The sequence below is a fragment of the Sorex araneus genome, chromosome 3, assembly GCF_027595985.1.
Source record: "Sorex araneus isolate mSorAra2 chromosome 3, mSorAra2.pri, whole genome shotgun sequence".
NCBI lineage: Eukaryota > Metazoa > Chordata > Mammalia > Eulipotyphla > Soricidae > Sorex > Sorex araneus.
This window is the reverse complement of record NC_073304.1, coordinates 143,327,977-143,354,089: the sequence shown is the minus strand read 5'-3', so window position 1 is coordinate 143,354,089 and position 26,113 is coordinate 143,327,977. Positions and strand designations below refer to the sequence as shown.

The following is a 26,113-nucleotide window of genomic DNA, read 5'->3' as shown; positions in this document are numbered from 1 at the left end:
ACCCATCCAGAAAACCCCAGAGGTCTTGGGAGCAATGAGAAGCTCCCAGGGCCCCCTTGACTCTGGGCCGGAGAATTTTACACTTACTCTTGACTCTAAAGGACCTGGATCTGGGTACAACGGAATCAATCACACAGGATTTTGAAGCAGATTCTGACTCAGCCGGATCTGCCGACTGCTTGCTACTGGGGTGGCCTATGTTCAGGATTGTGGGAATCTGGATGACAACTTCAAGGGCCTTGGTGAAAAGGATACTAGTAAATCATCAGTTGGAAATCTGCGTGAATGAATGCCACCCCAAACAAGGGCAGAGAGCCTTTCTCAGTGGTCTTCAAAGCATTTGTGGAATAAAGCATCAAGACATATATGGGGGAAAATGACTCACAATATACGTTGATTGTTGGGGCCAGAAAAAAATTCATTGTTTTGTTTTACATCCCCCATCCCCCAATTTTTTGGATGAGGAAACAGGGGCCTTAAGAGTGAAACTATTTGCTGCAGGTCATAGGAATGCGAGTGTACACCATGACAGCACACAACCCCCAGTGAACACCACAAATAAAGGTTACGTGAACACGCTGGACAAGACTCTGGACCTCTGGTGAGCACTGCAGCCAGATAGGTATACTACAGCAAGCACTTGTGCAAGTGCTAAAGCTGAAGGATTGCCAGCCTGGGGGATCACAGAAGCAAGTGTGTGGGCACTGCCCCAGGCAGACCTGCTCCACATGTGAGCACCACAACCAGGAGTGGGGTGAGCCCACTTGGCAACAACAGCCACAGCAACAATGGGGATAGGGAGGGAATATGTTTTTGTTTGTTTTGCTTTTTTGGGTCACACCTGGCTCTGCACTCAGGAATTACTCCTGGCGGTATTCAGGGGACCATATGGGATGCTGGGGATCGAACTCGGATCGGCCGAGTGCAAGGCAAATGCCTTACCCGCTGTGCTCCAGCCCCGAGGGAATATGTTTTTAAAAATAAAGAGGACTGAAGCCAAAGCAATAGTATATTGGGGAGGGTGTTTGCCTTGCATCTGGCCGACCCAGGTTCCATCCCTTGCATCCCATATGGTTGCCCAGGCACTGCCAACAGTAATTCCTGACTGAGTATATAGTCAAGAGTAACCCCTGAGCATCACTAGGTGTAACCCAAGAAGCCAAAAATATTATAAAATAAAAAGGATTAAAACACAAAAATAGAGTCTAGGCTAAGTCCTGACTTAATGGCTTGGATGTGGTGGGTGGTGGGCATGGAGAGAAACACCTGGGTGTAACTATCATACCTCAGATGAAGGAGGAATGGAACCATCTTCAAGAACATTTTTGCCTCATATACCCAAGAGCTCTCATCAGTCTGGAAAAGAGAATTGGACTGTTTCAGAATGAGTTTAGGTATAGAAGAAATTCAACTGAAATGTAATCTACCCCTAGGAATGAGGAAACTTCAGGAAGGGTTCCTGGGCCTGAGATATAGTACAGTGCAGGAGGGGGGGTTTACGATGTACACAGCAGACCTGGGTTTAATTCCTGGCTTCAGATACGGGCCCCTGAGCTCAGCCAACACATAGCCAGGAGGAAAAGGAAAGCAAGAAAGAGTCCCTAAATATACTGAGCAGCTGGGTCCACTTGCTTACTCTTTCGTATTTCCTCTCCCTGCAGCTACGCCTTTGTCAACTGAGGGTGAGTCAGGATGGAAGCACGTGGGACTGGCCTCCCCAGGAAGGATGGTCTTGAAAGACAAGACAGAACTGCTTTCCGCCTCAGGGGAGACTGTCTGAAGTCAGCATGGCTGCATTAAACTGCACTGAGACAGAAAGAAGGGTCATGTGGAGCTTAAGAGATGGGTTGCAGTGTTTGTTCCCATGTCCTATCCTTTTCTGCCTCTTTTTTGGTGAACATCATAACATTTCGTAAAACTAGACATGCTATTAAGAGCAGGAGAAAACAACAAAGTAAACTGGAATAGGGATACCAAGCACCCTGGATCTATGCAGTTCCATAAAGCAATTATGAACTTGGTTGTGCAGCGTCTCCTGCCCCCAGCCCCTTGGTTGGAGTGCAAGGCTCTCAGGGGGCTCAGGTACCCCGGTCAGAGAGGCTGATGCACAGGGGACACTGCAAGATTAGAGCTGCTAAATTAATTAATCCAATGAAGAAATGGAATCGAACGTTTCTTGTTCAGCAGTAATCCAGCACAGTCAAATGGAAAGGGTGCAAAATAAAGCAATCCATGCTTACAGGATCCTTTACTTTTAATGACTTATGCTGAAAGTTGGGAGATCATACTTTGGTTGAGTTTGACCAGCTGATTGAACAATAAGAGAAGGCAATACTAATAATGATCCCATAATAATAAACTGGTGACATTATAGCCAGCAGGAATGTCTCCATCTGAGATTGATTCTGCCCCCTCTGGCCTTTATAGAATGCACATTTAGGGCACAATAGAACCTTCATGGATTCTGATAAAACTGGCAAATTTATTTCTTTAAACACTGTAACATCACATCAATTTAAAAGGTTCTTCAGATTTTACAAGCCATGAAAGTTATTCCAATAGAATTTACATGAATATTTTATTGTAGACTAGTAACGGTCAGAGAAGCTGCTTTTGGCTCTCAGGCACTGAAAGTGCACTTCTACATTTTTTATATCAACAATAAAATCAAAATTAGTATCAAAATACTATCAATGTTTTTTACCTCTCCACTGAAAATCCCAGTAAAATTTATTTCTAAAAGGTCAATTTTTAAAAACTAAAAAAGGTAAATTTCTCTGCGTGACATAACTTAATATGCCATATTACTTTTCGTTTGATTTTGAGCCATCACTGGCTGTGCTCAGGTCTTACTCTGTGCTCAAGGATTAGTCCTGGTGAGACTCAGACCATATGCAGCTCTGGAGATAGAAACTTGGGTCAGCTGCATGCAAAGCAAACACCTTACCTGTTGTCCTATCTCTCCATTCTCAGACATCACCTTGTGCCAAATTCCAAGGTATTTACTGAATTCGCTTTAATATATATGTTCTTTTTGCATTTTTGGATTTGCAAACGAGCAATTCAAATGTATTGTGAATGCCACCACTGCTAAAAGTAGCCATGGTTGAATACAGTAACTCTGAGGAGTCAGACAAGGAGGTTTCAGCTTTCCATTTCGTTTCTACCATACTGCTTGACTATGTATTTCTACATGCAAGTAACTTCAACATTAATAGCTTCAACAATGATAACCAGAGGTTTGACTTTTGCTTTTGCTTTTTGGGTCACACCCGGCAATGCACAGGGCTTACTCCTGGCTTTGCACTCAGGAATTACTCCTGGAAGTGCTCAGAGGACCATATGGGATGCTGGGAATCAAACCCGGGTCAGCAACGTGCAAGGCAAACTCCCTACCTGCTGTGCTATTGCTCCAGACCCCAGATTTGGCTTTTTAAACATATAGTTAAGTAAAAAAAAAAAAAATGAAAGCACTTATTTGAGACAAAATTCTCAAACATTTTCAGATGATTCAATGTAAATGAAAATTCTCTCCTGTTATACAACTCCAGACAACTCATTTAAAAAAATACCTTATCATTTTTTTAAAAAAAAATGACTATTGAGGGGCTGGAGTGATAGCACAGCGGGTAGGGCGTTTGCCTTGCACGTTGCTGACCCGGGTTCGAATCCCAGCATCCCATATGGTCCCCTGAGCACCGCCAGGGGTAATTCCTGAGTGCATGAGCCAGGAATGACCCCTGTGCATTGCCGGGTGTGATCCAAAAAGAAAAAAAAATAACTATTGATTCCTTTTTCGTTTTGTTCTGGGACCATTCATGGCGGTGTTCAGGGGCTACTCCTGGCTGATGAGATCATGTATTGTTGGGATAGAACGTGCACCTCCTGAATGGGAAGCACGCACACCCTACGGGGCTATCTCTCCAGCTCCCCAGTCTGCTTTCAGAAACTTTTTTTTTTTTACTTTGGATTTGGTTTGATTTTGTTTGGTTTCTAGTGGTGCTTATGGATTACTCCTGACTTGGTGTTTGGGGATCACTCCTGGTAGTGCTCAGAGAACCATGTGGTGCTGGGAATTGAACCCCAGCAGCCAGCATGCAGAGCATGTGCTTCATCCTTTTGGGCCATCTCCCTGGTCCTGGTAATTGTTCCTTAATTATTTCAAACTGTCTGGAATGCTCCCTACACAATTTGACATACCCTCCAAAAATAAAACTTAGGGCTATAAAAAAAAAAGTAAGGAAATTCCTTTCTCATCCTTTCTTTTTGTGGGTAACATTCTTTTTTGGGGGGGTCACACCTGGCGATGCACAGGGGTCACTCCTGGCTCTGCACTCAGGAATTACCCCTGGCGGTGCTCAGGGGACCATATGGGATGCTGGGAATCGAACCCGGATCGGCCGCGTGCAAGGCAAACGCCCTACCCGCTGTGCTATTGCTCCAGCCCCAGTAACATTCTTTTCTTCCTCCTCCAAGATCAGAAACTGGACCCAGATTACTAAACACCAAGCAAGGCCCCTTTGGCCTTCTTGGACTCCTTCATTCGTGGAAGCCTGATGTGATGTTTCACTCTCCTTTTGCTTCCCAAGGAGCCCCCAGTCATGCTGACTACCTTCTTCCCCCAAGCATCAGACCAGGAGTAATCTTTTAAGTACTGCACCCTGAGTCCTGTCCTGGACCATCTTCTGTCATAGTCTGCATTCTTGAGAGACAAAGAACACACTGAAAATCCAGCTCATGACCCAAATGGCGCTGAGTGCCTACCTGCCATGATGGTTTGACAGATAGTCATTGCCATCAGTGTAGTTCCTAGTTATGCCACTACTGGCTTGAAGTCTCTGATATGTCTACAGAATAATCTTTCTCATATGTGCAACTTGAAGATTCACAACAAAGTAGAAACAAAGGGCCAAAGGCAACACAAAAAAGGAACTGATTGGTGGGGTATAGGGTGAATGGGAAGGGCGTTGGGGACCTTGGGGAAGGGAAATGAGTACATGGTGATGCGTGTGAGTTTGGAATTATGTGTGTGGGAAAACATCATTAAAGGGATTGTAAATCCCTTTAATATTTTTCAAAGTTTAAATATTAAAATATTTTTAAATTAAATTTTAAAAGTTTAAATATTTTTTAAAGTTTAAATATTAAAAGTACCAATATTTTTAAAAGTTTTAAAAATAATAAGTCACTGATCTGTCACTGAGTAATCAACATTTAAGTCAAACTTACTTTGGTGATGATGGAGCAATTACTTCAAATATTCCTTCCTACTTCCTGGATGTAGAATGGACCTAGCAGAGACCTTCCCAGAAACACGGGGGAGAGGGGGCATTCTATGCTGTGACCATGAAACGTAGCCTTTGCATAAGCTCTAGGGTAAGTTCCTCTCAATGAAGATCAGACCATTTCTGTCAGCTACACTCAGTTTTCTGGTCTTGGGCTTTTTCCCTAGTCCTGATTGGGTTCTACATTTATTTCAGGTAAATTTCATACATTCATAAAATCATCTATATTTTTTTCCCTTTACTTTTGAAAGTTGAACCTTTTTATCCATGCACGAGAACATGGAGTTCTGCATCGTAGCCTGAGTGTCCCCTCTGTTTGGGTGCTCTCATGCTTCTAGCCTTTCCTCCAGCACTTTCTCCCTTGGTTCAGAAAATGTTTATATCTCTCCCAAAATTCAGGAAGCTCTCCTTCCTGTGTGCCCCTTTCCTAGAATTTCTTTACGTTTATTGTGTATTGAGTACTCTGCTGCCAGCCCACTCATGCAGGCTACAGAAGCCTAGCGCCTGTTGCTTTTACCCGCATTGCCAATCATCATCATCCTGAGAGTCCTGAATTGCATCACCAGAGTCCCTGCAGGCGAATCAACTCCCATCCAGTTGTTATCCAAGTTATTTTTTTACATGTGGCCTGTACACCAGTTGAGACTTGCTCTTCAAGTTCTGTTCTCCCCTGAACATGTATCGCACTTGCTTATTTCTGTGTCTTTCTTTGCTTGCTTGCTTGTTCTTTCAAGCTTGTATTCTCTCTTGAACACATATTCCTTTTCTTCTCCCACCTCACATCTAAGTAAATTTTATTTAATAAAAACTATCTTGCTTCACTAAAACAAACAAATAAAAACTCCACACCTTATTAGTTGATCTTGAACCCAAGGACTAGGCTCTCCTGGAAGAATTTGTTAAAGCAGGAGTTATGTGTGTGTAGGGTGGGGGTGGGGGTGGAGGTTCACTCTTCCAAAAGCTTTGAACAAACTTTGTGAAAGGAAGAGAAGTTTCTCAAATAAAAGGCACTTTTTGTGTGCAAGTACCAAGAATGCGATCCTTCAAAATACCACGTAAATGTGTTTCCCAATAATGCAACAGTGATAAATATAGCAATGGTAAAATAAGGGGAAAGAGAGAAAAATTAATCCTCCCAGCACCTAAACCTTGTAAGCAGGTTGTATCCACCATTGTCTACATTGCCTTCTGGGATGTAGAATATTTTCTCTGAAGAAACCCCCACTAGGTTCAATACTCTGATACCTCGTCAGGGTCTGGCTTGACAAGCCGACCTTCCACGACAAGTTGTCAGTTGGACCAAGTTGTTCCTCACACAACTCAATTTAATTTGACTCTCTTCCAGCTTATTCTTACATTCACACAGGGAAATGACTTTTTTTTTGAATATTTCAACTATCCCCTCAAGGTAGAAAGAATATGATCTGAATAATTCTATATTATGAAATTTGGAAGCAATTTTCTGACTTTACATATTTGGGTTTGATGATAGTTGTGAAAGCATCTATCTGTATCCAGAAACTCCCTATTCAAAGGACTCTTTTTAAATTATTTTTTTAACTTGATATTTTGAGACTACCTCAGACTTTCAGAATGCTGCAAAAAATAATTTTTAGTTTCCAAATGCCTTTCACCAAGAGTACCCAAAGTTAAACAGAATATGCTGATCAAAATCATGAAATTAGTACTGGAACAATACTCCTAACTACACATTTTGTTTACATTTCAATTTTTTTTTAAATCCATGCTCCAAGGACCCTGCAGTGTCAGAACCAAAACCAGGGCTGCCATTGGCAAAGTATGTGCTCAAGCCCTCCAGCCATCTCCCTGGCCTTGGCTTCCCTTCTGGTCCCACAATATCCCCTTTTCTGCTCTGAGACTCCAGTGTCTTCCTGTCCAGTACTCATGCTTTCTCTCCTCACATGTACAGGAACCTCATTTTTTTCTTTCATGACACTGAAACTTTCAGAGTATTGGTCGGTTTCTTGCAAATGTCTTTCCATTCATGTGTGCTAATGTTTTCTTATGAGATTAAAATTGTGCAGAGTGGGGCAAGAATACCATGGGGCCTTTAACAAGAATCAACCATTTTCCATTATATCATCAAAAATAACCAACATAATAGAGTTACATTGCTATCTGTACTCTAAATCTTTAAAAAAAAACATGGAGCTACTCCGTTGGACAAACACAGGACTCTACAAGAAAGATGAATGGACACAGCTCAGAAAGGAAGGGCCCAATATTGAGGTCCCTGGGGGAGCCAGAGAAATGAACTAGGGTTTAACCAAATTCTGGCCTGTTCCACCCACAGAAGCACACGTCATGGGAATCAATGGAAAGAAGACTGAGCCGCTGGAGAACCGATTCCCTAAGTAGTCATGGTATAATGATTCATGGCTTTTTTTAAAGCAAAGGACGCTGGGACTATAAAAAAAATAATAATACCTTTGAATAAATGTTGGGCACCATTCAGTACCTGACAGGGCACCTATGTTAATGTGTGTTATCACTAAAGGTGTGAGTTTTGACTAAGTGGATAAAGTAGAGTCTAGTTTCTCCACTGTCAGGCCACTTATAATAGATAGATATCTTGTTCTAGATGGGGAGGATATTTTTGGGGGGCTTTTGGGTCACACCCGGCAATGCATAGGGGTTACTCCTGGCTCATGCACTCAGGAATTACTCCTGGCGGTGCTCGGGGGACCATATGAGATGCTGGGAATCGAACCCGGGTCGGCCGCATGCAAGGCAAACGCCCTACCCGCTGTGCTATTGCTCCAGCCCCAGGATATTTCTTTCTCACTTTTGCCTTTGATTTTAGCATCCAAAGATAGATCCTCTGCCTAGTAATGATTACTCTAGTATGGTTACTCTGCCTTAGTGTTATTTTTTTTCCTTTCTCTCTCTTCTTCACAAAGATATGTGAGAATAGGTAAGTATGTGTTCCAATGGTTCAATGCAAGGTCTTTTCCTAATAATAGTTTTTTTAAATCTATATCTGGGTATCTAGTCCCAAATCAGATTTCTCAAAGTATAAGTTTGATATTGTTAAAAGCAAGTATTAAAGGTAACCATAGACATGAACTACACATAAAATGGTATTATAATCAGTGAGGAGGCATAGAAGAAAGTTAAAGTATTAATGCCGATCAAACGACCTCAGGATCCTTCTTTCCTTCCTCCCCAGGTCTTTACATACTTGGGGAAGCAGGTACAATTTTTGAAGTTAATTTTTTATTGGATCAGCATGAATTACAGAGTAACAAAGTTATTCATTATTAAGTTGCAGACATACAATGTTCCAACACCGCCAGTGTCCCCAGTTTCCCTTCTGCCCATCAGCCTATCTCTAGGGCATGCACTTTACTCCTCCTCCATGTCCTACAGTTCCCTTCCCTAATTTATCCTCTAAACCCACCCCAGGGAAAGGCTTCTTACTGAAGATCAGTTCTCCTGATCTTCATTTCTGTTGACTTTGGGCATTTGTCATTCCCCTACAAAGTTTATTTATTTATTTATTTATTTTGCTTTTTGGGTCACACCCGGCAATGCACAGAGGTTACTCCTGGCTCTGCACTCAGGAATCACCCCTGGCAGTGCTCAGGGGACCATATGGGATGCTGGGAATTGAACCCGGGTCGGCCGCGTGCAAGGCAAACGCCCTACCCGCTGTGCTATCACTCCAGCCCCTACAAAGTTTATTTATATCCCACATATAAGAAAGATAATTCTGTGTCATTCTCCCTCCCTTTCACTAACTTCACTCAACATGATACTCTCTGATATTTCCATGCAGTTGCAAATTGCATGAGTTCTTTTCTTACAGTCTATGTAACATAGTATCTTTATCCAGTCCTCTGTTCTTGGGCACTTGGGTTGTTTCCAAATTTTGGCTACTGTCAATAGTGCTGCAATGAACATAGGAGTGGAGATGTCTTTTCTACATTGTATTTTTTTTGGAGTTTTGGCTCACACCCAGCAATGCAAAGGCGTTACTGGTAGCTCATGCACTCAGGAATTTCTCCTGGTTCATGCACTTGGGGGATCATATGGGATGCTGGGAATCGAACCTGGATCAGCCGTGTGAAAGGCAAACGCCCTACCCGCTGTGCTATCACCCCAGCCGATTTTGCGTTGTATTTTGATGCCCTTGGAGTTATTCCAAGGAGTGGGATTGCTGGGTCATATGGAAGCTCAATTCCTGGTTATTGTTTAAATTTTGCCTTTCAAATGGGTTGACCAGTTGACATTCCCATCAACAGTGAATAAGAATTTCTTTTCTCCCCACATTCTAACCAACACTGGTTGTTGTTCTTTTTGATGAGTGCCAATCTTTCCAGTGTGAGGTGATATCTCATTGTTTTGACTTGCATTTCCTTATTGATGAGTGATGTAGAGCATTTCTTATATGTCTTTTTGTTGTTTGTATCCTCTTTGAGGAAATTTCTGTTCATCTCTTCTCAATTTTTCATAGGGTTTGATGTATATTTTTCTTGTAGAGTTATTCCAGTGATTATATATTTTTCATATTAACACTTTATCAGATGAGTGGTGACTAACAACATCTCCCAATATATAGGCTGTCTTTGTATTATGGTCATCATTTCCTTTGAGATGTTAAAAGTTTCTTAATTTAATGTAATCCCATTTGTGTCTCTTTGCTTCCATTTGATTGGTCAGTGGAGTTTCATCCTTAAAGATGCCCCTAGCTTCAATATCATGGAAAGTTCTGCTTATGTTTTTCTCTCTGTGCCTGATAGATTCAGGCATGATGTCTGATGTAAGATAACATTGGTTTGCCCTTCCTCTCTGGCCGCAGGGAGCTTGGGTTTGTTGATTGCTCCCTCAACCTGTCAATTACCTTTCCCTCCTAATCAGACCCTGTTGACTTATAAATATTATTTTTCTCTTCTCCTTAATGTCCTTTGCATGGCTAGTTACTTCAGAGCAATTACTTTTTGTATGGACACAAGAAGACAATTAAAAAGACATGTTTTGTAACTTGGGAGTTAATTGACTCTGATAATATTACCTCTTGGACATATGCTCTCTTGACTTAAGCCTCAGTTACCCTTACTTCCTAGATCCCCAAAAGCAGGGTTCCGACAAGGGACTGGATGGACCCAGGGCAAGCAGTGAGCTACCCGGGCATCGAAATGGGCCTGGTCAAAGTGCTATAATACTTGACTATAAGTTAAGAGCATGGTCATGGATAAATTCTGTCATTTTCCAAAAAGTAATAACTAGATTTGGACCCTGCTAGGCTTAGGAATTATTAATCCAGCCTGAGCACTGTAGTCTGAATCTATGGCGAGATGTTCCCAAAAGAGTCACCCTACAAGAGTAAATGTGTCTATTACTGTGTCCATACAAAATGGCAAATATTAGGAAGTTGAATTAAGATGTTAATTAAGTTACTGGTCCAAGGAGAGGAGAAACACACCTTAAGTGCTGTTTTGCCCTGGTGGGCTGCAGGTGGTCAGGAAGGCTCGATAAAGCACTTCCTAAGACGAGGCATGGTTTGGGAGTCATGTTGAGAGAAGAGGTGGTTGAGTTGGTGGCTGCAGGGAGCGTGGTAGGACAGAGTTGAGACAGAGGGAGGGGAGAAGTAGAGAGAGCTGTGGAGAGAGCATTGTGTAATGAGTTAGAGAATCGGAGAGAGCTGGGGAAGACTTGGGGAGAGAATTGTGAGAGCTGTGGAGAGAGTTTGGGAGAGACGAGAGAAGGAATTAACAGCAACTGACCACCAACCAGCTTGGGCCTCGTTCCTCCTTTGTCAGCCCAAGGCAATGGCCACCCCAGGTGGGGAAGCTGCTCAAGGGAACTGAAAGCGGGCGGTGACACCTCGTGAACATCCTTTAACGTGTGATCACTCATAGCTTCACCTGAGCTAAAGGTGTTTAAACAGTCTGATATCACGGTCTTTAATCCATTTTGATTTGACTTTTGTGCATGGCATTAGAAAGGGGTCTGAGTTTTTGTTGTTGTTTTAATGTGGCTATTGTGCTCAAGTTTCAGATCCCCAGTTGTGGAGAGACCAAGTCCACACATGATAATGCAATAGCAAAGGAACTTTATTGCTAGCTCGAGCTAAGGTCCAAGTCTCATCCAACACAGTGGAGTCTTGGCAAGGACTCCAACCCCAAATCACAAGTGGTTTATATAGGTTTCAAAGTTAAGAAGTGGTTTATATACTAGTTTTTTTTTAGCATTGACCCTATTGCAACAGTGGTCAGCAATTATCTCCAAGCCCAGTTCCTTATCTAGGCAAATTGCTCAACTGGGAGTTTACCAGAAACTGAAAATCCTGCTTCAGGGAAACAGAAATTGGGGCCTACTTGAAATTTGATGTTAGCTGAAGCCTGTCATGACATCAGTTTTGAAAAAATGGCCAGCCAGTTTTCCTGACATTACTTGCTGAAGAGACTTGAACACTTCATGAGTTTTGCTCCCTTATCAAAGAATAACTTACCATATACCCGAGGTTCTCTCTCTGAATTTTTAATTCTATTCCATTGATCTTAGGGTCTGTCCTTATTCCAGTACCGTGCTGTTTTAATTACTACCATTTTGTAGTACAGTTTGAAGTTGGGGAAAGCCATGTCTCCCATATTTTCATCCAAGGATTATTTTTTAGATTCAGAGGGCTTATTGCTCCATATGAATTTCAGGAATGTTTGATATATTTCTTTGAAAAACGTTATGGATATACTTATAGAAACTGCATTGAATCTGTATAATGCTTTGGGGAGTATTGCCATCTTGATGATGTTAATTCCTCTAATCCATGAGCAGGGAATGTGTTTCCATTTCCTCCTGTCCTCTTTTGTTTGTTGAAGTAATAATTTGTAATTTTATTTGCATAGGTCTTTCACCTGTTTAGTTAAGCCAGTTCCTAGGTACTTGATTTTCTGAAGCACAATTGTGAATGGGATTTTTACAAAATCTCTCTCTTCAGGGCTGGAGTGATAGTACAGCTGGTAGGGCGTTTGCCTTGCACACGACCCAGGTTTGATTCCCAGCATCCCATATGTCCCATATTCCTCATGTCGAGTTCTCGACCCAGGTCCTCCAAGCACCACCAGGAGTAATTCCTGAATGCAAAGCCAGAAGTAACCCCTGTGCATCGCCAGGTGTGACCCAAAAAGAAAAAAATCTCTCTTCTGTTTTACTAATTGCATATAGGAAAGCCAGGGATGTTAATTTTGTACATTAATTTTGTAGCCTGCCACTATACTATACAAATCTATTGTTTCTAGGAGCTTTTTTATAGAGTCTTCAAGGTTTTCTAATATAGTAATATGTCACCCACAAATAGTGAAAACGTAATTTCTTCCTTTCCTATATGGATACCCTTAATATCTTTCTTTAATTCCTTACCTTATTGCTGTGAAAATTTCTTTCAGTACTATATTGAATAGAAGTAATAAAAGTCAGCAGTCTTGTATTGTGCCTGATCTTAGACAGAAGCCTTTTAGTTTTTCCCGGTTCAGTATGTTTGCTGTGGGTTTGTGATAAATGGCTTTGACTCTGTTGAGGAACGTTCCTTCAATTCCCAATTTATTGAGAGTTTTTTATCATGAATGGATAGTTAGTGCCATTTTTGTATTTTCATTTGTGAGTCTTTGAGTGTTTAATAGCTAGAAATGTCTCTCAGAAGATAGAACAGCTTATCCTCAAAACCAAAGAAAGTCATTCTGAAAACTCAGGCATTACTAAAAGTAGTAGAAAACAAAGAAATGGAAATAAATGGAGCTCATGAATTAGAAAAATAAGCATTACTTAAATTGCCAACTTACCTAGGGCAATCTACAATTTTTAACACATTATTTATTTTATTGTTTTGGGGCCACACTCAGCGATGCTCAGGATTTACTCCTGGCTCTGCACTTAGGTATCACTCCTGATAATGCTCAGAAATACAGGTTGAACCCAGGTCGGCTGAATGCAAAGCAAACATCCTATTCACTTCACGATTGCTCTGGCCTCTCAAATGTAACACATTCTGTAGGAAATAGAACAGAGAATCCCAAAATTTATATAGAAATCCATAAATATCCAAAACAATTCTGAGGAAAAGAAGAAAAATCCAAGGAAAATAAAAATGGAAGTATCATACTCCATGACTTCAAACTTTATTACAGAGCAATCCTAATTGAAACAAAGTAAGTGTGGAATCAATGAGATAGCGAGCAGGCCATGTGGCTGACCTAGGTTCAATCCCCAGAACAGACCATCCAGTGGTCCCTAGAGAACCACTGGAAATGATCCATGAGTGCAGAGCTAGGAGTAGTCTTTGTTCCCCACTGGATGTGTCCCCCCCCAACCCATATCACACACACACACACACACACACACACACATTTTTAACAGAATGGCATCACTTCACTTGTATCACTTGTCGTCCCGTTGATCTTCGATTTGCTCAAGTAGGCGCCAGTAACATCGCCGTTTGTCCCTGTCGCGTTCTAGTGCAGCCTAATGATATCTGCTTGCTCCAGGGACAGGAAGAGCCTCAAACCATTCATTCAGGGACTTGAAGAAATCTGACCATCTAGTTGGTGGGTTGTAGGGAGCCATTTTACCTTACTGATCTTATCCTATCACCATTTGTTTATCACTGGCTAATGCCTATGCCACACCCTGCATTTCTATTGGGGGTCCTGGCATGCATACTATACCACCTCCTCCCAGCAGGGAGGTATAAATACTGTAACTGCCATAGAATAAACGCCTTTTCTCCCTCCTCCGGGCTCTGCATCTGTTCATTCAGCTGCGTTCCCTTCTCAGCCCCACGAAGGGTTCTCCCTGCTGAACAGAACGAGACCTCCACACCTGACGCCCAACATGGCTGACGAGTTCACGGAAAAAGTGAGTATTTCTGAGGGTCGCCTTTCTCTTGGCACACACCCTGGTGCGGGAATGGCCTACTTACCCTCTGATTCCTTCATCTCTGCCTACTCCTGGGAATTCCCAGTTATTTGCATCCTTTTTCTCGCTAATTTTGCTTTTTCTATTTGTATCTTAAATGTGATTCTTAAGGTGCAAAAAAGACAGCCAGAGATTCAGCACCTTGTTTCTGAACTTGAGATTTTTTTTTAGGAAAAAGTATGAGAGTTCCAAGGCTCCCTCAGTCTTTGGGGATGAGGCACCCCCCATGCAGGGGACTGACTCCTCAAATTCTACTACCATAGACTCTGACCATCCTGCTCCCCTATCTAAGCCCTCCTGTGCGGAGGCACCTCTGAGACTTTATTCTGTGACTTCTGATATCCCCGATCTCTCTCCCCTGGAACCTAAATCCTTGCCCCCGGAGGACAAGGCTACCCAGGTAGATGAGGAGGCGAGGTGTCAGCCCTCAGCTCCGCCACCCCATTATACCCCCATACGCCAGTGAGGCAGTCCGCCAGCTTGCCCAGGACAATGCCGCCTTATGCGCAGTTCTCCAAAAAAACAGGAAAATGTCCAACTTTTGACTCAAATAAGGCAGCTGGTTCAGGAACTAGTGAGTGCCCCTCAGCCTTCTACCCTCTCCCAAAAATCTAGTGCAAACTCGGCCTCTCCTCCGCCTTGCCACTCTAGCTTCAAAACCTATGGCTGCCTTCCCAGTTACCAGGTCCCATTCTCTGGCCCCCAATTACCTCACCTCTGCCACAGCTCCACCTGATGACAATTCCTCAGACAGAGAAGTTGAGGAAGCATATCAGCCTGAGGAAGGGGCACATTCCAAAGAGGAAAATTCCCCTCAGGACGTAGCTCCGCAGGCACCAACCCGCCAAAGCTACCATAGATTAAAATTCGAAGACCTGAAAGATTTAAAGGCTGCTGTCTCTTCTTGCGGCCTCACTGCTCCTTTTACGCTTGGCCTTTTGGACTCCTTTAGTGAGGGATGGCTCACGCCCAACGACTGGTTCTCAGTCGCTAAGGTTGTCCTGAGAAGTGGAGACTATCTCTTGTGCAAAGCAGATTATTTAGAACGATGCCAAGAAATGGCGCGCCACAATGTCGCGGTAGGAGGCTCTTCCTCATCCTGGATCTTTGCTAAATTTCAGGGCCATGCACCATTTGATTCTAATGAAGTGCAGGCTCAATATCCCCTAGGGCTACTTACCCAAATACAAACGGCTGCCCTCCGGGCCTGGAGGGGACTTCCCTCTAAAGGGTCAGTGGTAACATCCTTAGCCAAGGTTCGTCAGGGAGCTAATGAGCCCTATAGTGATTTTATAGGGCGCCTCACGGAGGCAGCTGAAAAACTTATGGGAAACGAAGAGACGGATAATGAGCTGATCCACCACTTGGCCTGTGAGAATGCTAATCCCATCTGCCAGGCCGCACTCCGCCCCTATAAGCGTGGGAAGACCCTCTCAGAATACATCCGGCTATGCTCCGATGTCGATCCCACCACCCAAAAAATAGGGCATGCAATAGGGGCTGCCTTCAAACAGTTCGCTATTCAACCATCGAGCAGCCAGAACAAGCTGTGCTTTGGCTGTCGGCAGCCTGGACATTTTTTAAGAAACTGTCCCAATAAAAAATCGCAGCCCAGACCTAAAAGTCCTTGCCCTGTGTGCAAACAGGGTTTCCACTGGGCGTCAGAGTGCCGCAAGAAGGCCAGTCTGGGAAACTGGATACAGGGCCAGCCCCAGGGCCCCCAGTCTGCTCCCTCTCCCGTGTCTGGGGCACCTCAAAATCATGGGCCGTTCAACCCATCGGCGCCCAATCCCTCTGCAGAGCCATCCCAAACTCAGCCGGATTGGATCTCTGTGCCACCTCCCGCACAATATTAGTTAAAGAACAGGATCCCCAGATAGTGTATGTCAATGCCTGTGGCCCTTTGCCATCTGGAACTTTTGGTCTAATTATTGGGTGAGGCAATATGCTCGCTCAGGGCGTGCAAGTACTCCCCGGGATTGTAGATGCTGATTTCCAAGGGCAGATTGGAGTAGTAGTTGAATCAATCTCCCCATTTTCAGTCTTGGACACTGGCGCGCGGCTAGCACAGCTATTACGCATTCCTATAACAGCAGAACAAAAACCACCCCCAATGTCAGACACTTTTGCATTTTTTGCCCAACGCATTCTTGATCACAAGGGCCTGATGATTTTAGAGATCAACGGGAAGGAGTTTTTAGGTCTGATTGACACTGGTGCAGATGTAATGGTCATTGCTGAAAAAGACTGGCCAAAAAGGTGGCCCCTCACCCCCTCACTGACTCACCTTCAGGGTATAGGTCAATCCCCAAACCCTATGTTAAGCTCATTTCCCCTTGATTGGTGCACCAAGGAGGGAAGATCCGGGACGGTACACCCCTATGTTCTGCCCGGGCTCCCACTCAATCTCTGGGGCCGGGATATTCTTTCACAAATGGACCTTTTACTAATTGACTCCAAGGGCCTAGACATGCTCCTTGCAGCAGGTTATTCTCCCGGAAAGGGTCTAGGAAAATACCTCCAGGGCATGCCTGCGCCACTGGCCCTCGACCCAGTGAAAAATGATGGCACAGGCTTAGGTTTATTTTCAGTAACTGCCACGGCTCCTCCTGCACCCCATACGGATAAGATCATATGGAAGTCCAATGAGCCTGTATGGGTGGACCAGTGGCCACCTCCCACTGAAAAATTATAGGCCACCAAGTTGTTAGTGCAGGAACAGCTCGAGGCGGGACATATAGAACCCACCTCCTTCCCCTGGAACACACCCGTTTTTGTTATAAAAAAAGAAAAACGGCAGTTGGTGACTGCTACAGGATCTACGAGCAGTAAATAAAACCATGGTCATTTTCGGGGCGCTTCAACCTGGACTGCCGTCCCCAGCAGCCATTCCTTCAGAAATGTATAAGATAGTACTTGACTTAAAAGACTGCTTTTTCTCAATTCCCTTGCATCCTGATGATTGCCCCCGTTTTGCCTTTAGTTTTCCAGCTATTAATTATAAAGAGCCCATGCAACGTTTTCCTTTTTTTTTTTTTTTTTGGTTTTTGGGTCACACCTGGCGATGCACAGGGGTTACTCCTGGCTCTGCACTCAGGAATTACTCCTGGCGGTGCTCAGGGGACCATATGGGATGCTGGGATTTGAACCCGGGTCGGCCGCGTGCAAGGCAAACGCCCTACCCGCTATGCTATCACTCCAGCCCCACCATGCAACGTTTTCAATGGAAGATTTTGCCCCAGGGAATGGCAAATAGCCCCACACTGTGTCAAAAGTTTGTGGCTCAAATTCTTGCTCCCATTAGGGCACAATGGTCCGACATCTATATGGTCCATTATATGGACGATATACTGCTTGCTGGATCTGACCCACAGGCCACTATGCTCTGTTGCAATCAGGTGATCCGTGCGTTTACTCAGTCTGGCTTTCAAATTGCCCCCGAAAAAATACAGGTCGCTGACCCTTATACCTTTCTTGGATTTCGTCTTCAGGGTTCCCGTGTACTTTTGCAAAAAATGCAGCTGAAGCTTACTTCGTTAAAGACACTACATGATTTTCAACAACTGCTTGGTCATATTACATGGCTCAGTCCCTATCTGAAACTTAGCAAAGGAGACCTTATGCCCCTTTATGACCTTTTGCACGGTGATGCTGACCCTTCTTCCCCTCGGAGTCTGACACCAGCGGCCCAAGAATCCCTAGTTCTCATAGAAAAGACGATTGAAGGTCACTTTGTTTGCTCTCTATATTATCAGCGCCCTTTTCACCTCCTTATCTTTGCTACTCCTCATTCCCCCACGGGCTTAATTTGGCAGGAAAACCCTGTTTCTTGGATTCACCTTCCTGCCACACCAAAGAAAGTTCTTGTACCCTGCTATCTCTTAGTGGCATCCTTCATTATTGAAGGAAGGAGTTTCTCTCGCAGACACTTTGGTCTTGAACCAGCTTCTGTTATTCAACCCTACAATAAGGAACAGATAGATTGGCTTCTTCAAAATACCGACGATTGGCCCATTGCCTGCGCTTCCTTTTCAGGAATTTTAGATAATCATTATCCTCCCAATAAGTTGATACAATTTATGGCTTTACATCAATGGGTTTTTCCCCTTGTCACTAAGACCAGCCCTATCCCTGGGGCTAAAGTGATTTTCACTGATGGATCCTCTAACGGCCAGGCCGCCTATGCCTGTGAGGGTGAGACTGTTTCTTTTTCCACAAAGGAGTCCTCTGCTCAGCTGGTTGAACTCACAGCTGTTCTAATGGTTTTTTAAACCTTTTCCCTTCTTCCTTTCAATTTATACATGGATAGTGCCTATGTGGCCTTCTCCATACCATTACTGGAGACTATTAGTTACATAAAACCCTCCTCCCCCGCAATGTCATTGTTTTTGCAAATCCAACAGTATATTCGCTCCCGGCGAGCTCCATTCTTCATAGGCCATCTTCGTGCCCACACTAACCTCCCTGGGCCACTGGCGACAGGTAATCACTTGGCAGATTTGGCCACCCGATCTTTCACAGCGCTAACTCTACAAACAGATCCGCTGCAGGAGGCCACGACTGCACATGCCCTTCACCATCTGAATGCTCAAACTCTCCGCCTTATGTTTAAAATCACGTGTGAGGGGCTGGAGAGATAGCACAGCGGGTAGGGCGTTTGCCTTGCACGTGGCCGACCCAGGTTCAAATCCCAGCATCCCATATGGTCCCCTGAGCACGGCCAGGGGTGGTTCCTGAGTGCAGAGCCAGGAGTAACCCCTGTGCATCGCCAGGTGTGACCCAAAAAGCAAATAAATAAATAAAATCACGTGTGAGCAGTCATGGCAGATTGTGCGCCACTGCCCTTCCTGTGTATCCCTTCTACCTCACTTAGGGGTCAATCCCCGAGGACTAGTCCCTAATGCCATCTGGCAAATGGATGTCACTCATATCCCTTCCTTTGGGCAGCTTAAATATGTGCACGTGACTATTGACACCTTTAGTGGGTTTATTTGCGCCTCAGCCCAGACTGGAGAGACCTCAAAAAATGTCATTGCTCATGTCTTGCACTGCCTTTCTGTACTGGGCAAACCGCAGCTAATAAAAACAGACAATGGTCCAGGATACACTGGAAAAAAGTTTGAGCATTTTTGTAAGAAGCTGCAGATTTCCCATTGTACGGGGATCCCCTATAACCCGCAAGGGCAGGGGATAGTGGAGCGAGCCCATCTTAAGTTTAAATAATATATTCAAAAGCTCCAGACAGAAAAGGAACTGTACCCAGCCTCGATTTCCCCTAAGACGTTACTATCTCATGCTTTGTTTGTCATGAACTTTCTTATACTGGACAAAGAAGGCCGCAGCTCAGCGGACCGTTTTTGACACACTTCCACCAGCCCCACTTACACAAAAGTAAGGTGGAAAGACCCTCTGAGTGGTCTATGGAAGGGCCCTGATCCAGTCCTTATATGGGGCTGAGGGTCAGCCTGCATATTTGATGCTGTTGATGGTGTAGCCCGCTGGCTCCCTGAACGACTGATAAGGCAGGTCGACACACCTGCTCTGGCTGAACCAACTTCCGCCCAGAGAATAAATGAATCCTCTGAGGAGACAGTGTCCTCTCTGCCACTGCCCAGGAACTTGCTTCTCCTCATTGCCACCGCACCCACAACAGCACATCAGCCGCGTCGGGAGTGACCTAGTGGTCTCGCTCACAGAACAGTTGTTCAGACTTGGCCTGGCGGGAGCAGGAATCAGCGTTACTTCAAGACCAAAGATAACGTGGACACTCGTAGGGCAGGTTTGGGAGCCTCAATGTGAACGTGGTGAGTGGGGTGCGCACCCACATGAAAGAAGGACCGGTCCGAGTGTGTGCAGGAGTAAGATTTGTGCGTGTGCCCCTAGTGTGTGTGTAATTGTCTCATTATCTTTCTCTTAGTTCTGCTTAGGTTTCAACAACTTTGAGGTTTTGCCGGCTTATATCAACAAAAGCGCTTTCTTGACCCATTTTTTCAACAAGCAGGAAAGTGGCTGCTCAGGCAGAGAAACAGAGAGCAATGTTCCCAATCAGCCGACAGGGCTCACTTTGCCCTGGGGACTGCTCTTTCCTTTCTCAGTCTATTAGTTTTTTTCCTGCCATTCTTGAAGGGTCAGATTGATCAATTAAGTATATATTTGTGCACATGTGTGATGTTTATTGTCTGACTGTCTCTCTGTCTGTGGAACACTCGAGTATTAGAGCTAGTTTAAAGTCAGTAATTCTTAGACCTGGAAAACAAAATCAAGGGAGGTCAGTGTGGTATGGAGCCCAGCATTTTAAAAGATCTAGGTATCTTTGGAGCTTGCGAGATCAGGTCTAAACAAAGATTTCTAATCAGAATGTGGCGCCTACAAAGAAATTGAAATTTTCAATCTAGATTTCATATTGGAAGAACATTAATAGTTATTAACAGTTGAAATCCTCTTGAATTCCAGTAAGCCAAACATATCTATTGGACTTACATTCATCACCCTCCACTTTTACAGGTTGTAGATTGGACCATGCCAGGACCCCGTATCTGGGCTAACAATTCCTTTCTTTTACCCCCTCCATGGGATTCACAGATGCCTCAGCTGCCAAATAAAGAAGAAACACCTTTTATTTTTTTCTCTAGGATACTCACTTGATCCTGTCTGCATTGGAGTGCCTCCCTGTCTCCCTCTTCACCTTCAAACTTGGATTCATACCAAGTCCCAAATTCATATACTACCTCTTATCACTCGCAAAAAGATTTTTCTTTTCTGGTGATTGTGCATTATTTACCTGTCTCAATTCTTCCCTCTCAATCCAAGATTCTCCCCACAGTATAATTTTATTAAGGGCCAGATCACATATGGTTACCAGGGAACCTGACCAGAGAATGGCAACGCTCCCCCGATAAAGGGCTCCTGACTGAAGACCTGACACGACTACTCCAGTGCTCCCAACGATTCCTTGGGCCCCTGATAGCAGCTATCCTGGGACTCATTGCTGTAACCACCACTGATGCTGTTGCAGAAATAGCTCTTCAAACCTCGGTCCAGACACACAACTTTGTCAAAACATGGCAAAATGACTCTTACCACCTTTGGACAATGCAGGCTACTGTCAACCATGATGCTGAGCAATGATTGGACACTCTACAGCAAGCAGTACTTTGGGTCCAGGGCCGGGTTAATATCTTAGAGTAACAAATGAGATTGTTCGAGTGTTTAAGGATCATTGGCTTGATTTGTAGGACCTCATCTTCCCCCAGTTCTTTACCTTGAGGATGCCGGGCTCCCAAGGATTTATTCTTGTGGATCAGGTTGCCAGGCAAAGCACTGCAAGGGAGGGCTGATACCCGGGCCTGACTCCCTGCGAGGTATTCCAGTATAGCTCAGAGGTTACTCCAAAACCAAGGACTGATGGGGCCTATGAGGAGCCCCCTGCATAGACCCGATCATCCTTTCCTTCCTCTCCCTGCAAAAATGGAGTCTTTATGTCACAAGGGATACCGGACAATGCCTCCCCTGACCACATTTAATTTAAAACAAAACAAGGGGAGATGTAGGGAGCCATTTTACCTTACTTATCCTATCACAATTTGTTTATCACTAGCTAAATCCCATGCCACACCTAGCAAAAGTTGCCACTCCTGATCTTACTGATCTTATCCTATCACCATTTGTTTATCACTGGCTAACGCCCATGCCACACCCTGCATTTCTATTGGGGGTCCTGGCATGCATACTATACCACCTCCTCCCAGCAGGGAGGTATAAATACTGTAAATGCCATAGAATAAACGCCTTTTCTCCCTCCTCTGGGCTCTGCATCTGTTCATTCCCTTCTCAGCCCCATGAAGGGTTCTCCCTGCTGAACAGAACAAGACCTCCACATCGACCTCCACAGTGGGTGGCCACACGGTCTTCTGCGGTCCCATGGAATCCAGTCGGTAACAGTTCTAATCCAGGGGTCATCTCTGAATCACATTACATGACTGGCCCATCTGATTTTTGATGCCTTGGCAAACAAAACAGCATCCCTGATTCATGACCGTTGATGGAGGTCAGAACTCTGGATTCCTTCTCTCACTTGAGTGAGATGTGATACTCCTAGCATAGCTCTTTCGATTCCTCTTTGGGAGACCTGAATAGCATTCTTATCCTGTTTGCGTAGGGCCCAGGTCTCTGAGGCATTGTTAGTGCAGGAAGAACAGTGGAGTCGAAAAGATGTGCCCAGAGTCGGAGGTTCTTCGTCCTCTTAACCACTTCTTCAATGCTCTTAAAGGCATTCCACGCTGCTCTCTTCCTCCTGCGCAGTTCTGGCACCAAGTCGTTCCTCATGTTCATTTCTCGACCCAGGTACACATAGCTGCTGCATTCAGAGATGTTAATTCCATTGAGAGCAAATAAAGCTTCAGGGACCAGTTCGTTTTTCATGAACATCGTCTTGTTGAGATTCAGCTGCAGTCCGACCTTTCCACACTCGTGGTCGAAGTCAGCCAGCATTTGTGCCGCTTGGCTAATGTTTGGCGTTATGAGAACGACGTCATCAGTGAAGTGGAGGTGGTGTAATTGCAGACCGTCTATCTTCACTCCCATTCCTTCCCATTCCATTCGTCGCATGATGTTCTCGAGGATAGCACTAAAGAGTTTTGGTGAAACGGTATCACCCTGCCGCACCCCTCTCTTTACATCAATGATCACTTCCTTGTAGAAAGGTGAGATCCTGGTGGTGAATCCACAACACAGCTCGAGGAGGATTTTGATATACTGAGTTTGAACACCCTGTTTGGCTACGGCTTCGATGACCGCTTCAGTCTCAACATAATTGAAGGCCTTCTTCAAGTCGATAAACGTTAGACAGAGCGGCATCTTGAACTCTCGAGAAACTTCAGTGAGTTTGGTCACTGTGTGGATATGGTCTATCATGCTGAATCCCCTTCAGAACCTAGCTTGCTCGCATGGTTGTCCTTCCTCTAGTGTTCTGCCTATTCCATTCAGGATGACTCGAGTGAACAACTTGTAGACGATAGACAGCAGGCAGATTGGGCAACAGTTGCCAATGTCGTGGATGTCTCCCTTCTTGTACAACAGAACAGTCCTACTGGTTTTCCACGGAGATGAAACCTTGCATTCAGACAGGTAGCGTGTAAAGAGCCGAGCCAGTGTATTGATGAGTACTGGTGGCAGATTCTTCAGTTTAACCCTGTCCAGACTAGGTGCTATTCACGTCTTTACCAACAAAATGGCATGTCAAATTTCGGAAGGGAGGACGTTGGGAACTATATATCCATCCTGCGGAATTTGGTATGTGAGCAGATGGACATGGCTGTCAAAGAGATCCGAGTAGAAGTCATGAATAATCCTCTCCATTGCCTTTCTGGAAGATGTGATAGATCCATCAGGACGTCAGAGGGGAGTCATTCGAATTGGACGATTACGATTGAATAGATGTGGCTCACTGCCTGCAGTTTCTATCTTCGTCGTCTATGCACCAAATTCCAACTACGATGAAGAAGAAATTGAGAGGTTCTACATGGAACTGGAGAAGTTCTATAAAGAAGACCGCACCTTCTACAAGATCATTGTTGGTGACTTTAATGCCAAGATAAGTCCAAGAAGGTCGCTCGAAGAACTCCACATTGGGACCCATGGCCTAGAATGGAACGATCAGGGTGAGAGACTGTCTGAATTCATCATGTCAACCAAGACCATCCATGGTAACTCACAGTTCTAGAAGGCCAAATCTAAATGCTGGACATGGGAGTCTCCCGGTGGACAGTTCCACAATGAAATTGACCACATTATATTCAATTGAAGGTTTTGCCTGACCGATGTCGCTGTTGTCCCAAAATTCCAAGCGGGATCGGATTACTGTCTCCTTCGTGCAAAATTCTGCTTCACAGAGTGGGAAGAAAGGTCTGCAAAATTTAAGTTTAAGAAGGCAACTCCCAAAATGACCACCAATTGGGAGCTCTTTGGCACTATTGCTGCAACGTGGGAAGATTCCGTCCTTGACAACATCAACAAGGAATACGATCAACTGGTTCAGCACCTTCATGACTGTGCGAAGAATGCCGAGAGTGAGAAAGTCACAAACAGACGCCTGTCTTCGGAAACTCTGGAGCTCATTCATCAACGTGGTTTGGCGCAAGCCTCAGGCAACCACAAGCTAACGTCCAAACTCACAAAGCTGTGCAGAGATGCGATAAAGGAAGACCTCAAAGAGAGAAAAGCAGCAGTGTTGGCCAATGTGGCAGAAGCCGAGAAAAATATTTGCAGTGCTCGCCTGTCCTTCGCCAACCACAAGACCAAGATGACTGCCCTGCGACATCCCAACAGAATGATACTGGAACCAAAATAGGAACACAAAGCAGTGATATGGAACAAAGAGCCCCCAAACAAGTCTATAATCAAAAGCAAATGTTATCTTTTGTGATGTGAAATGTCAATGCAGATGCTTAACAAAGCCACCTGTCACACCATCAACAGTCCAACCTTAGATGTTACGTATATGTCATAGCCATCATACACACAAATTGGAGGGTGGACAGTCCTCTGAACCACAATGGAGACTTGAAGCAAAGTTACAAATCTTCATTCCTGAATGTAATTCCCTTTTTCTACTTATCTTCTCCATTGAAATGTGAATAAGAAAAGGTCTACTTGTCATGAGTATTCCAGGTCCTGGCACATCAAAGTCAAATTCAGCTTACAGGAGTGTCTTATAACAAAATTAGGATGTGTCCACCCTCAGATGTGGTGAAGTATACAGGAAAAGTTATAGCCCCAACATTATACCTCAAAGAGAAACAACTTTGGGGAGCAGAGCAATAGTACAGAGTAGAGTGTTTGCTTTGGATGCAGTTTTATCCCACGCACCCCACGTGGGCCCTGAGACATGCCAGGAGTGGTCCCTGAGTGCAGAACCAGGAGTAAGCCGTGAACACCACAGATTGTGGCCCCCAAACTTAAACAAACAAACAAACAAAAACCAGAAATAATTCTTCAAGAACCTGTTCCTAGGATTGAGCCCCACGCTTCAGCTCTTATGCTTTTCATGACTTATCATCATCACTGACTTGGATTTTTTTTTCTTCTTTTTTTTTCTTTTTTCTTTTCTTCTTCTTTTTTTTTTTTCGTTTTGGGTCACACCTGACAATGCATACCTCCTGGCTCTGCACTCAGGAATTACTCCTGGCGGTGCTCTGGGACCATACAGGTTTCTGGGAATTGAACCCTGATCAGTGGAGTGCAAGGCAAATGCCCTCCCCGCTGTGCTATCGCTCTGGCTCCCATGACTTGGATTTCTTCACACTCGTAGCTTTGGGATTTGTATTTAAAGACTAGAACAGTGACATTCTTTGTCGTGTGAGCAATTTCTCATTTGGGTGAAAACCTCCTGGTATCAAACACTTTGATTCTGCTTATGACTAGTTGGAGACACTAGTGCTGAAGGGCCCCCTTTCTGTGGGGCGATGAAGGGCCACACAGTGGTGCTCAGGAGCTACTCCGGTCTGTGCTCAGCAGTGACCCCTAGTGGTGCTCTGTGGACCATGTGTGGTGCTGGGGATTCCAACCCCGTGGCCACCACGGCCACTTGGAAGGCAAGCACCTGAGACCTATATAATCTCTTGGACCCCGGAAGTCCCTTTTCCTGAGACAAATAGTAAGTAGTCTAATCCTTAAATAATCAATTTCTTTGCTTTCTCCTGTTGACCTTATATTGATAGACTTCAGTTCACAGCAGGTTGAAGTGTTGATTTTCTTTCTTTCTTTTTTTAACTTTTTTGTTTGTTTTGAAGTGTAAGTTTTCAAGCTCAGCTCTTGATTCTCTATCCTTTGGCCACTGAATAAACTCTTGGTCTTTATAGTGACAATGAATGGAGAAAGAACCTGCTTTAGGAACT

General features: G+C 44.4%; 1 pseudogene; it reads right to left on the bottom strand.

The window, feature by feature from the left end:
* Positions 1–22,360: 22,360 nt before the first annotated feature.
* LOC129403439 (uncharacterized) overlaps positions 22,361–26,113 on the bottom strand; it is a 575,036-nt pseudogene continuing 571,283 nt past the window's right edge.